At 37.6% G+C, this 14,554-nt stretch overlaps 1 long non-coding RNA gene across 2 annotated transcripts; it reads right to left on the reverse strand.

Moving 5' to 3' along the window:
- Positions 1-10,010: 10,010 nt before the first annotated feature.
- On the reverse strand, positions 10,011-13,803 carry LOC125804868 (uncharacterized). Of its 2 annotated transcripts, XR_007441090.1 has the most exons (3): positions 12,465-13,803; positions 11,250-11,284; positions 10,011-10,795 (listed from the first exon to the last, which is right to left on the reverse strand). It is a non-coding gene; the product is annotated as an uncharacterized LOC125804868 (long non-coding RNA). The 2 variants fall into 2 exon arrangements; XR_007441089.1 differs by lacking the exon at positions 12,465-13,803 and having other exon boundaries at positions 11,250-11,476.
- Between the last annotated feature and the right edge of the window lie 751 nt (positions 13,804-14,554).

Consider the following 14,554-nt stretch of genomic DNA (forward strand, 5'->3'; position numbering starts at 1 on the left):
ACACACGTCTAAATAAAAAATAGTGTTGATGCCTAATCACATCACTCACATAAATACTGTGCAAAAATGTTGTTGCCTTATCACATCACACACTAAACTCAACACACACACACACACTAAAACATACACTTACATAAATACTGTGCAAAAATAGTGTTGTTCACTTATCACATCACACACACATAATACAAGACAACACTTGCCACACACGTGAATAACAAATAAATTATACATCAAAAAATAACCTAAAAGCCATGTGATTTAAATAAAACAAAAGAACAAAGTCACACTGCCCCCAACTTTGTTCAAGTGCAGTAAATGTGTGACTTAATAGTCCTAGTCCCAACTGACAATCACCTCCTTTTTAAGGGCAACAACAACAAAAGGGGTAACTTATTCCCACTGTTTTATTATTCTGATCAGCTCAGGTATTTTGCTTTGGTGCCAGGAATATGCAGTTTTTTTCTGTGTTGCTGCTTATCAAAGTTCTCTGTGTAGCCCCTGGACTCTCCGTTGTGTTGGGGTTGTTGCTTTCCTATGAGCCACATGGGGAGATGATAAGGAGATGGGAAACTTCTGGTGGTAGTGCACTTGTGGTGCTTGGCAGTGTTCTCCGTGCAGCCCCTGGACTGTCCACTGTGGCTGTTGGGGTGTTGCTGTCCCTTAAACCATGTAAAGAGATAGGGAGCTTTGGTAGTGGACTGGTGGTGCTTGGCAGAGTTGTCTGTGCAGCCCCTGGACTGTCCACTGTGGCTGTTGAGGTGTTGCCATCCCTCAAACCATGTAGAGAGATGGGGGGAGGGTTAGGTAGTGCTCTGGAGGAGCCGGGTGCCTGGCAAGTTGGAGGGGTTCTCTGTGCAACTGAAGTCTCCATAGTGTTGGGGTTGTTGCTCTGTGCTGCCCATAAAGTGTCCATTGTGGCTGTTGAGGTGTTGCTGTTCCTCAATTTAAAGAGAGGGGGTTGGCCTTGGGTGGTGCACTGGGCGTGCTTGTAGCCTTGGGCTATTCCAGCAATGCAGAGTAAACACTCTAACTCTCTTGGCTGACTGAAGTCTCTGGCCTTTTCTCAGCACTCTGCATTCAACTGCCACCAGAAAATTTAAGCCAAGAACACCTGTGTACCCCCCTCCCCCCCCCCCACCTCCCCACACCAAACAATAACAGGAGGAGATCAACTGTGGTACTTTCACAGCTTTCTCAGGCTGCCAGAGAGCTTGGTGGGGCTCTCTGTGTAGCCTTGGGCCATTCTGGTGCACCTGGCCACTTGTGATTGAATGGAGCTATGCATTAGCCACGTGCTGACCATCTGATGTGTTAGGCATATATTTTTACAAATGTTGAGTTGTTTCTATAATGTCAGTAGCTTTTACTAATTTGTCAGTGGTTGCACAGTGATTGACTATACGTAGTTCTGGAACAGAGAACATGTGTTAGTGTTTTGAAATAATTAGTTAATGTGGATCCAGGTTTTTGTGTTGTGAGAACAAAATGTGCTTTTGTGCAGGAAATCAATTTAGAGTTTAGAAAAAGTGTCTAAAGTACTGATAAACGCTTCTTAGCAGCTGTAAAAAACTGTACAGAATCTTAGTTAGACATTTGAAAACAAGCTAAAATGAAAAGGTACAAACTATTTTTAAATGGTACGGAGTAGAAAGTAAAAATGAAGATGTAAAAATAATTATTCCTATAAAGTGTAGATAACCTACATTTCTACTTAAGTAAAGTAACAAAGTATTTGTTCTTTATAATTTGACACCTCTGGAAATAAATAGTTCTTCTACAATAAGAGAGAAGGATAAAAAGAGTGTGTGGCAGTGTTCAAATAAAAGTAAGGATTATTTTTATATTTGTGTATTTTAATTGTGCACATATGGAACTAAGGCTAATGACATTTATAATAACATTTTTCTAGAGTTTGACAACAATGTCATGTCCCTACCGTGCTCCTTTTTTACTGAATGACTGCCACAGGCTATTTTTGTCTACACAGTAGTTCTATATAATAAATATCACTCAATTACTTAAAATGTACTTAAAAAAAACAAACGTGATGCATTTCTGTAATGTCACTAGCTTTTATTTTTTTCACAGTGGTTGCACAGTGATTGACTAAAGAAAAAATGGTGTCTAAAGTACTGGTAAACGTTTTCTTAGCAGCTATAAAAAAAACTGTAGTAGGAAATATGTGTAATGCTTCTGGAGGACATTCTTTAATGTTTAATGACCTGTTCCAACATAAATGTTTTTATTTGTATAAGTAAGTACTTTCTTTTTATTAATACCTAAAAAAAATGTATACATGATTTTATTATGTATTCTAAATATACTGGTTTGCACTACATACACTCCGTTTGTTATAATGTCTATTTTAGTATACCACACAATATACAGGATTATGGTAGCTGTAGTATGTATTTAGAATTCCTGATGCAACACTGTTTGGGTTAGAAATAAAAACTGGATCTAATAGTGTTTTTCTCCGTTGTAGCATGATTAATAATCTGTGTGAATCCTTTTGATTGGAATAAGTTTAGAATGGGTTTGTTCATGTTACTCAGTTGATCTTCATTAAAGTCTCCACATACCACAGCAGGTTTGTAGTCCATGATCTCCAGGAAGTTCAAAAGGGCATCTAGGTTTTGCATGAAGTCTGACAGTCTGTAGTTTGGAGGTCTGTACACAACTGCAATCACAACCTGTTTTGGAGAATCAACCTTTAATAGCAAAAACTCCAGATCTGTGACATTCTGCACATATTGCACTAGACGGGCCTGAAGGTGATTTTTAACATAAATGGCAACCCCTCCTCCACTTTTGTTGGATAGATGAGTGTAGTTAGTGTAGGAAACATGTCTGTTACGCTGATACATTCTGTAACCATTTAACTGAAGACAGTCAGGAACAGCAGAACCGGTCAGATGAGTCTCAGTCAGACACAGAACATCTGATAGGAGGAGTTCATGATGGGTTTTGATATCTTCAATATGACTCTGTAGACCCTCTGTGTTGTGATGTATTATCTTCAGTGTTGAGCTCAGATTTGGGTCTCTTGCAATGTGCAGAAGTGGCTGGACAGTACACAGGTCAGCTTTGGGCATGTTCTCCAGTGCAGCGCTGATTTCAGGATCACAGAAAATTTTCTTTTCATCAAAGTCAATAATGTGTAGTCCACTAAGTGATGTAGTTCTGCTCAGTGCAACATAAGCCATGCCTGGTTCAAATATTTTCTTTAGTGACACGACAGCAGAATGAGTTGTCATTCCCTGAACTTTATGAACAGTGCATGCAAAGGCTAACTTTAAAGGAAACTGTCTTCGAACTGTTCCTTTCTTTTTCAGACTTTCCTCTTCTCTCTCAATGTAAACGAGATTATCAGTTTCTCCAGGTACTTTATTGCGGTGTTTCCTTCCTGCATCAGCATTATCCAGCTCAACACCGATCATCTGAACCACAGGAACACTGTTACGGGTCTGTGTGATTATTTTAGCCACTTTACCAAAAGATCCATTCACCAGCCCAGATTCTACATCAATATTTCTGGTGATCATCACTCGTGCACCAACTGCCACCTGTAGTCTGTCCATTAGATCACCTTTCTCTCCTTTAAAAGGGGCACCCTGTTTCTGCATCTGTCCTGATCGAGGGTCTTTCTTATAATCCTCTGCATCTATATTAGTGATATCTGAAAATCGTGTGGTTATGGCTGCTGAGTTAAAATCATCCACCTCTTTATTAGTAGGAAATATGTGTAAGGCTTCTTGGGGACAGTCTTCAATAGGTTTAATGACCTGTTCCAGCATACATCTGTCAGCATCAGTCAGAGCTTCATGTTTCTGTTTCACTCTCAGTCTGTTCAGCAGCTCAGCAAAGGCAAGATCATCTTTCTGACGCATGATTTCAGTCAGTGTGATCATCTTAAAGTGATCTCTCCAGAAGTCCAGCACATGATCCTCATACACACACAGTGGCCTGGCCCTTCCTAGTGGTGGTAACTGCTGGAAATCACCGACAGCCATAATAGAAATGTTACCAAAGGGTTTATCATTTCCCTTAATCTGCTGCAATCTCCAATTTACATAGGCGAATAATGGTTTAGACACCATGGATATTTCATCAATGATCATGATCTGTAAATTAGAAAAGTTTGCTCTGATCTCATCCAGACTGTTTCCAAGTCCCTGATATGGAGGTTTTAGGCTTCTTGGGAGTTTCAGGAGTGCGTGGAGTGTTTTTCCATTAATGTTATGACTGGCACAGCCGGTAAATGCACTCAGAAGCACTGTGGGTTTGGACATATCAGCTTCCTCTCTTACACATGGCAGTTTCTGTAAGATTTTAGTGGCCTCTGCAAACACAGACTTAATAAGGTGACTCTTTCCTGTTCCTGCTGTTCCAGCTACATAATAAAAAAATGGTTCTGGATTTTCATTCTGCACTTTTCTTTTACACCAGTCCCTTATCTTATAGAACACAGCAGCTTGTGTCTCATTCAGGCTCTGATACATTTTTCTGATCACTGCAGGATTCACCTGTGGAGCTTCTATTACAGGCATGGCTGTTCTGTTATCAGATGTGGATGGAGCGAAATCTGGAACATCATCTGCTTCTGTTATATCAGTGGGATCTGTGGGTTCTTGCTCAATCATGCACTCTAATCTGATCAGTTCATTTGTTGGAGCCAAGTTAGTCCAGGCATCTTCAATAGGACCATTCTGTTCAAAATTCTCAATAGCCTTATCAATAGCTTCACTGTGCTTTTCATACTTTTTTCTGTTCTCATTTACAGTGGTGTGAACACGCTGCAGTGTGTCTGTTCCTGGGAATTTAACTGAGGCAAAAGCATAGAAGGCTTCATACGTGTTGAACTGAGCAGTTTTAAGCTGTGAGCTGCTGCGGTGTGGCAGGTACAATTTTAGCAGTGTTCCGTAAAATTTTTTCGGGATGTTTCTGTTGTGAAAAACGTGCAAATCGAATGATGGCAGGTTTCCCTCTGGTTCGCTTTTTGATGTGTCCCATGTCATTCTGCAGTGGAAGTACATTTTTACCTTTTCTCTGATCTGCATAAACAACCCGATATTCACTAGCAAATTCAGCCATGCACATGTTCTCAAACTCTGGTGTTTCAGGTCTGGCCATGTACTTTTCTGCTAATCCAGTCATCCACACGTTCTCATCATCAGGGGCTTTGTCCTGTAAGCAGCTCATAGGCAGACTCATCTTTACTGCATTATCATCAGTGGGTATGAAAATCACAGCACGGAATGATGATTTCAGTTTTAGACTGCAGGTTCGAGCTACAGCTTCCTGTGCACTGACCTCTCTGTTTTTAGAATAGGCATGCATCACCTGTTTCATGCTTTCTCTCTCAGAAGTGGTGGGACACATTTCTTTAATCACTCCTTTCAGGTATTCACTCATCTCATGTTCACCTTTTGAAATGTATGACAGAATGTACATTATACAGGTGTACGGGTTCAGGATGTATTGGATATCCATGTTGGCATCCCAGGCTCTGAGCAGCAATGGATTGTAGCCATTTACCCAGCAATCATTTGGTTCACGTTGCATAATTATGACACTGCTTGCAGTAAGACAATTTACACACTCTTTGTATTCGTTGTATGTCATTTTTACAGTTTCTAGCAGCTGTGTGATGCTTTCAAAGTTCTGAGTCTTATCATTTAGCAGATCCCACACTGGCTGAAGCTTTGATTTAGCTTGTGTCACAGGTTCATCTTTTTCTGCACCTTCATCATCTGAGTCAGTGTCAGGGGGTGGTCTGGGGCGTGTAATGAGTGTTTTTTTCATGGGGGGTTTTGGAAATCCAAACCTGCAGTGTTTATTGTTCTTTTTGCATGATTTAGAGTGGTTTCTGCTGTGTGTTTGAACTTCTGATACAATTCTGTTCAGTTCAGGGTCTGTGTTTGGGTCTGGCAGTTTGCATGAAATGTGTCTGTCAATGAAATCACAAACATCCTGATCTTGGTCATTCTCAAACTCTGGAGCACCTTTTACCCAGAATAAGCAGTGAATGTGTGGAGAGCCTCTCTGTTGGAACTCAACGCGAAAAAAACTGTCTTCGACGGGACCGATTGGCTGAGCAGGAGAGTGAATGAGGTTCATGAGAGCTTCTACACGTTTCTCAAACATGCGCATTGCTGTGACAGGATTACTGCGCAGTATCTCACATTTCTCTGACCAGTCTAGGGCTGAAAAGTCCACAGATTCACCTTGCTGTGCTTTAATTGCTGTGATCACTTCGGGCCATCTCATCTCTGCAGCACTAAATGTACAGAAGAATGTGGGAGTTCCCAGTTGACGAAGCATTGCAAAAAGGTCTCTGAGTGTCTTCTGCCAATATGCTGGTGTACCGCGGATTGGTTGCAGGAACCTTGTGACCTCATTATTGTGTATGAGTTTCTCTAATTCACGTTTGTCCTGTAATAGTCTACTGTTGATTTTTCGGCCTTCGCGTGTCACTGATTTTGCTTTTCTCAGCTGGATCGACATGCTGGAAGATGCTGTATGCATTTCAGTCACAAACTGGGCAAAGAAAATGTAGTTTGTGTCTCTTGCAAAGCGATTATCAGCAGAAAACAGTCTGGCATTGAAATATCTGCTGGGTGAGAGAGCTGTGTGTCTGTCTGGTTCATCAAATGTGTTTTCTCCAGTTGGAAACTGAACAGGAAAAGCCATCGCTTCCAGTTTAGGAACTTTAAATATGCTTACTGGATTGTTTCTCTCAGCAGGAGCAATGCAAAATATTCCATCATTGAACGACAATAGATGCTGACCGATATCTGGAGGTTGTAGACATGTGTCTAATGCAAGACCTGTGGTTTGTTCTGTGCTTTCAGCCTCATTATCTACATCATGTTCACTCTCAGGGTTCTGCTCTGTTGATTCCTGATTGTCAGAGTTCATGTTCAAGGCTATTTCATCTGGAATATCATCAGCATTTATTTGGTCTGGAAAATCATCAAATAATTCATCCTGCTCCACATTATTTATTACAATGTCTCTGTATTCAGAGTGGATTTCCTTCAGTTTTTGTAGGGCAGACAGGACCTTCTGCATGGATATGGTCTGGAACTGATAATGGCCTGAGTAACACAGTCGTCTTTTCAGCTTCACTGTGAGTAGCTGTGATTCACTGCTGGGTCTGGGTAAAACATTTACTGTTGTTTCAACATCTGAAGGAACCGACACAACAGCACCTTTAATGGCTCTCTGCTGACCTTTGGGAAGACTGATGACCTTGGCGAAACACACATATTTAGATATAACATGTCTCTCCAGTATATTTAAATCACACAGTTCAGGTGGAATGGGTGTGAGTTGGAGTTTGTTTGCAGAAGCGATGGAAGGCATTCTCCCTTTTCCCAAGTTATCATGACAGCTGTGGCAAATCCACTCATTTATCCTTTCCTCAGGTGCACAGTTATCATTACAGTCAGAGGAACAGATGTGAACATATTTTCCAGTCAAGCAATTTGAAGCTACTGCTGGTTTTTTTTGATAGTTTGTGTTATCACACAGACGGACCTGATCAGAAAACAATGCTCTGTGACAGACTGTGCAAATGTAACTTGGACCAGCTTTTATAATTTCCTTAAATTGAACTAGAGCTTTCAGCACTTGAGGATTCAGGCATTCATTGTTTAGTGGTTGTTGTGTTTGTAATGGTTTGTTTCTCTGCAGCTGGAAGTAGTTTAGTCTGTATTTCCTCTGTATTTGTTGAGCACAGTGTATCTTGTGTAGGGCATTAAGTCTAGATGCTCTGTTTTTTGACCGCAGTAAACATTGTTCTCTGTGATTCATCCTGAAATGCACATTAGAAAAATTCGGATCAGTTCTGTATCGATATGCAAAATACTGCTTCTGTCTTTGCCTAAAAGCCTCATCTTTTCTGTAGCTGTTTGTAATGTACTGTCTCTGTTTTTCTCTGTAATCTGGGTTATTTCTGTAGCTGTTTGTAACATAACGTTTTTGTTTTTCTCTGTAATCTGGATTGTTTCTGTAGCTGTTCGTAACATGCCACCTTTGTTTTTCTCGGTAATCTGGATTATTTTTGTACCTGTAGGTAATGTACAGTTTTTGCTTTGCTCTATACGTTGGGTTTATTATGTAATTCACTTTCACCGACTTTTGCTTTGCAAGTCTGTAATTTACATTTTCAGTGTAAAACACTCGACTGCGCTGTTTCATCATTTCTTTGAATTTAGGATCATTTGCATATTTGCTTTTCCGGTTTAATCTTTTCTTTTCTCCTTCTGTCTGTAGGGACTGCTCTTTTCTTTTAATGTGCTTTTGACGTAAATATAGCCTCCTTTTTTGAGTTTTAGTTAATTTGGTCACAGGTTGTGCCACAGATTGTCTAATGTCAGCCTGCAGATCAGGACAGGGGTCTGCTGTTATTTGATTATCAGTAGTGTCTGCAGCAGTAGCTGTGTTTCTGTTTATGAAAGACACGGGGAGGAGCTCATACTGATGATAATCTTTCAGTTTAAGACACACCTGGTACAGTATAAGTAATCTTTCAGTCATGTCTTCTAAGTTTGCAAACGTAAGCATCACAGCTGTACCTGCATTCTTATCAGCTGTTAGTCCTTCAGGTGTTCTAGAGTGAGGATCAAAGAACCCGAATCTACCTGAGCGATCTCTGAACACAGCAACACACGTTCCTCCAGTGATCAGCAGAGCATCAGTTACATCGCCTGTCAGACAGTTTAGTGCTCTCTCCAAATTCACATACTCATCCATCCCCTGAGGGGCTTCATCTCTCAGAAACCCAAATCTCTGTGGGTGTTTGATAACACTATAACACTGCGTGTCTGTCTCTACTGTACAGGGAAGCTCATCAGATGCCAGCAGGTTACTCTGAAACCTCCCTTCATTCAGTAATGTTTGTTTAACCTGAGTATAAACAGCATCACCCTGTGTTAATATCTGGTCAAGGTTTAGGCTGGTCAGGTCGTTATTTTCACTGTGTACTGCTAGAAATGTAAGTGAATTACAGGTACACTGAACTCCTCTACTAAACAGCTCATAGCGGTCATCGTCTTGATTATGAAATGCACAGACTGTGGCCACGTGTGTACTAACGTTGTTTACCGGCTGTTCAGCACTTTCGGGTTTTACCTTTGCTGCCTCACGTTGCTTTGCTGCGACGGCTTTCTTGCTTTTCTTCGGCATTTTTTTAGTTTTAACAGTATACCACAGTAAACCTTGATATAAAAAATGTAAATCTTACCCAGTGAAATGTCCAAGAAGTTCTTGCAATTTTATTGTTCACTACTCAAATATATTGTTTAGCTACTTTTGCTTGATTAGTTTGTTACTGCTGTATAGCAAGTACCTCAAATAACAACCTAAAAAAATGTCCACAACTATATGAAGTGAAATAGGTATAATTTTCTGATTGAAGAACCTTTACCCAGCTGAGATATATATCCCTTACAATGTTTTTTAAATAAAGAATTTCAGTTTTTTCCAAAGACTATGTATATTTTTCCTCAATTTAATCAAATTATTTTTCACACTTACAAAACTCAGTACCCAAGATATATAACAACCTAACAAAATGTCCAGATCTTACCCAGTAAACTCTGAAATGTCCAAGACGTTCTTGCAGTTTTAATGTTGGGTACACAAATATATTGTTTAGCTACTTTTGCTTGATTAGTTTGTTACTGCTGTAAAGCAAGTACCTCAAATAACAACCTAACAAAATGTCCACAACTATATAGAGTGAAATGGGTATAATACCTTTTCTGATTGAAGAACCTTTATCCAAATTAGATATATATATCCCTTACAACGTTTCGTTAAAGACTATGTATATTTTTCCTCAATTTAATCAAATTATTTTTCAAAACTCAGTACCCAAGATGTGTGTTGGTTCAAGATATCAATTTACTAGAGTCAGTTTCTAAAAGCAAAAATAGTTTCTTGTGAAACAACCTTATTTATAAGGCTTAAATAGATCTAAAATATATTCAGAAAAAAACTTAGTATCCACACACAATATTTAATATAACAATAAAGTGTACATATAATTCAAAAACAGAAGGAATCCAATCCACAAGCAATATGCAGTCTTTAATAAATGAAAGTTGGATTAAAATTATGAATAAGCAATAAAATGGCAAGGAAATTAACTAAATGTAATGATGTGGATGTTTGACAGTCTTCAAATGCAGATAAGGTCCAGATGGAGATGGTCTTCAGCTTCAGATAGTCTGCTTCTTTAGATCACCAGAACTGAAACAAATCACAAGAAAATACTAACAGGATAAATAAGGAAAAAGGTCTGTTCAAAGGATTATCTTGTCACAACAGTGTTTTTAAAGGGTTCCGTTTTCAGGGGGTTCAGTTTTCACAAATGTCTGTCTTCAAAGGGTGTTTTGTATTCACAACAGTGTCTGATCTCAAATGGTTATGGTTTTACAACAATATTATCTCAAATTGTTCTGTTTTCTCAACAGAGTCAGTTTGGTGCCGTTTTCTCAACAGAGTTAGTTTAGTGCCGTTTTCTCAACAGAGTTAGTTTGGTGCCGTTTTCTCAACAGAGTCAGTTTGGTGCCGTTTTCTCAACAGAGTTAGTTTGGTGCCGTTTTCTCAACAGAGTTAGTTTGGTGCCGTTTTCTCAACAGAGTCAGTTTGGTGCCGTTTTCTCAACAGAGTCAGTTTGGTGCCGTTTTCTCAACAGAGTTAGTTTGGTGCCGTTTTCTCAAAAGAGTCAGTTTGGTGCCGTTTTCTCAACAGAGTCAGTTTGGAGAAGGACTTTTGGGACCTGTAAAAACAGAGAAATGCAAATTGCACTAACATTAGGTTTTGTTCTAACAACTTCTAACAGCTACTTCTAATAAACTACATTCAGATCAAAGTTTTATACATACATAAATTACAGTCTACAAATTATTTGTCTAACAAATGTAAATCTTAAGGCTAGTGAAGCAGGATTTAAAAAAAGACATACTATTGAATTTTGTAAAGAGTAACATTTAGCTGTTGAATATGGAACAGTGAGCTACAGAGCTGCTATAAACCTAATCTCCCTAATATGATCTGATCAGAGCATTGGCTAAATTGAGAAATATCGGCTGATCACAGATTTTACATTTACATTACATTTAAGGTATTTAGCAGACGCCCTTATCCAGAGCGACTTTACTTTCCTTTAAGATCTTAACATTTCTAATTATGAATTATTTAACTGTTAGAATTGATCAATTGTTTATACTTACAAGTGCTTTCTTGTAACGCCACAGCTTTCTTGATCCTGTACAATTAAAAAAGGAAGTAATTAGTAACTCTTTTTGAGCTTAAAGCCACAATAAATAATTTAAAGTCAATTATATGTCAGATGAAAACTTATCATTACAGTACACTCCACAATTTACTGAGTAAAATTTACATTTAAAACGTCTGGCATATTTTCACTGTTGTTAACATTGTTAGTGTGTCAACAGGCAAAAACTTTTTTTTTTTTTACTTTTAGAATCCGAAAATAAATTAATTATTTTTAACTTACACTGTAACAGCAGTAACTATTTAAAAAAATATTGTTAATAATTAGTTATGAATTACTTTATTAATTTTATTACACGTCTTTTTTAAAGAAATTGGTGATATTTTAAATTGCAATGTTGAGTTAAGATTTAATGACATTTATAACAAAATAGATGTTTAACACCCTAATTTGCTATAATTTAAAATTAACATATAAGGTTTAATGCTGACTAATACAACACCCCTTAGACAGACTTTGGAATATTTTAGTCAAATACATTTATTAAAAATATTTAGAACAGAGAGCTTGTTACTAATTGTATCTGCGGTAGGTTTTGAACAGTGATGATAATAGATAACTCCAGTAAGGAACAGAAACTGTGAAAATATTGTTTAAATGCTTGTAATTGAACATACATAATAATGGAGGAAGATAAAATTTGCAGCACCCTTGCAGTAGTGTTCAGTCAGTCTTTAGAACACTCTGCATTGGTTTAAACCAGATTAAACCGGTTTAAACCAGTGCACGGCAGACTGCAGTGGATGGCTAACTGCTAATGTTAGCTAAAATACTGCCTGAAAAACTGAAAAACCCAATAATTAACTAGCTAGCTAGCTCATTATGCTTTTTTATCTTTTGTTTCTCAAATATTCAGGTGTCTGAGGTCTGTGTACGAGTGTAAATGTTAGAATTCCCTGTATCATTCTGAGGGAGCTAACGCTAGCTAGCCCGCTAACTCTGAGCTGCCTGTTAGCTAGCACGCTAGCAACCTAGGTTTGTACAAACACAGAAATAACAGTATTTTAACCTTTTTTTCTAAATAATTCGGTATGATTTATATTTATTAGTCGGATTTCTAACTAAATATACGAAGAAGACATTAAACGTGGCGTCTTTTGTTGTATTTTCACCTTTATGACACATTAAACTCATTCCAGTCCACACCTACCTCAGACCAAGCAATAAGCCGCTCCTCTGCGCGCGCTGCTAGGGCACGTCTGTGGGGCGCGTCCAGTTCACAACATGGTCCCTTCTCCCTACTCCCTATGAATCCGTAATGTAGGTAAAATACCTTTTACAAAGTGTTATTTTTATTTCAGAGAAAAAGGCACTGAGTAACACGGTAATGAGGTTTAGGACTTACAGTTAAACAGTTCAGTGCTTCAGTGGGTGTAAAATGAAAAGCTTATTAACTAATCAAGTGCACTTCAGAAGAAATGAGTGGTCTCTCTCCTTCATTATGTTTTTAAGGTTGGAGGGGTCTTTTACTGCTTTACTGCCACCTACAGGTGACAAAGTTTTGTAGTTATCACCATATAGACCTTGTAGCTTACACTGTAAAAAAAAAACCTATATTTTTTACAGAAAATAACCGTAAACAAGTTTTTTGCTGTATTTTATGTAAAAAATATACCTGAAAATCACAGTAAAAACACCTGTTTCAACAAATCTTCTGTAAAAGCACAGTTAAAATCTATAAATTTAAATGACAAGAATCCTCAGTTTTTTACTTAACTGTACAGTTTGTTTTTAAAGGGAATGTTAATTTATGCACTTTTAGTGTAAAAACACACTCATTGAACACAGGCTTTGGTGTAAATATACAGACCAGTAAAGTAGTTTTATATTTTTTACAATTTTCTGTAAATAAGAAGTGACACACATTTTAAAACCGAATGGAACACAGATATAATCTTCAGTTTCACTGTTTAATTAAGTTTAAGGGCTCCTTTACCGTAGATTATTATTTATTTAAACACTGTTATGTTCACAAGCATTTATTTGTGGCTGGAGTGTATTGTGGCAGCGCAGGAGTGTTTGTGTGTGTTTTTATGGGAGTTTTGGTCTCTTTTATAAAGGTATGCATCCACTGGCACTTTTCTTCAACTCATGTCACTGTGCCCGATCTTTCGGCTCTCCGCGTGTGGGCGTGTCTGTGACGTTTTTTAATTCAAATGAACCAACAGAAGAAGTCAATTATAAGTTTAATATTTTTGAATTTTATTCAACCTCACTGTAATCTGTAGTTCTTTAAATCTATATTCTGCCATTTTCATCTTCTCTTCTGTGGTTAAAAGGTGGCTGTTCTGTGTGTGTGAGGCTAGACTGTAGGTGGTGTCACAGCCTGCTGTTCCCTGATTGGCTGAATGCAGCGCGGCCGCCGGATTCATTTGAATAAAGTTGAGCTATGTTGAACTTTTTCGTCAGAGAGTGGGGCTTTCTCCCCATTGAAAAGAATGGGATGGGAGATTCCTTTTGTTAAAATAAATGTTATTAATCTGTAATTTTAACAAAAAGAATCTTATTGACGAATTATTGTAAAAATACTTTCATTTACTTCAAAATACATGTATTTTGACATTTTCATGCTGTACATTGTTTAGAAAACTCTGTCAAATAACAAAATACAATGTTATTTATATGATGGCAACCTTCAGATAACAGATATCATATGAGAAGTATATGATACTTTTTAAATAATTAAAATCTGTTAAAAGTGAAAGATTTCAAGTAATTATAGGACACATTCTTGTAAAATTACTAACTTCCGTTCTGTAAGGAGTGTATGACATTTCATTAAAAAAAAAAAAAATGTTAAAAAGAAAATATTTCATGTAAGAGGACAAGAGGACAAGTTCTTGTAAAATGACCTATTACTCCGTATTATAAGGAGTGTATGACACTTTTATAAGACTTAAAATCTGTTAAAAGTGAAAGACTTAATGTACATATAGGACAGGTTCTTGTAAAATGACAGTAATAGTTGTTAATCATAGTAAATACAATAACTGTTTTTTTACAGTTTATATCTGTTTTAAATGTGACAGTATTTTTCTGTTTTTTATAGACATAATCTGGCGCTCCCTGCTTCCAGATGTTTTTTTTTACACTTTTTTTTTACAGTGAGCATAATGCATTTGCACTTAGCAACACCTTAACCAGAACTCATTATTCCAGCTTTACAATTATTCTATACAAATATTTCTACTTTAGGAATTGTGTGTAACACAATGTTAAACAACATTTGTAGGTTTTTCA

This window comes from Astyanax mexicanus, chromosome 10 (assembly GCF_023375975.1).
Source record: "Astyanax mexicanus isolate ESR-SI-001 chromosome 10, AstMex3_surface, whole genome shotgun sequence".
NCBI classification, from domain to species: domain Eukaryota; kingdom Metazoa; phylum Chordata; class Actinopteri; order Characiformes; family Acestrorhamphidae; genus Astyanax; species Astyanax mexicanus.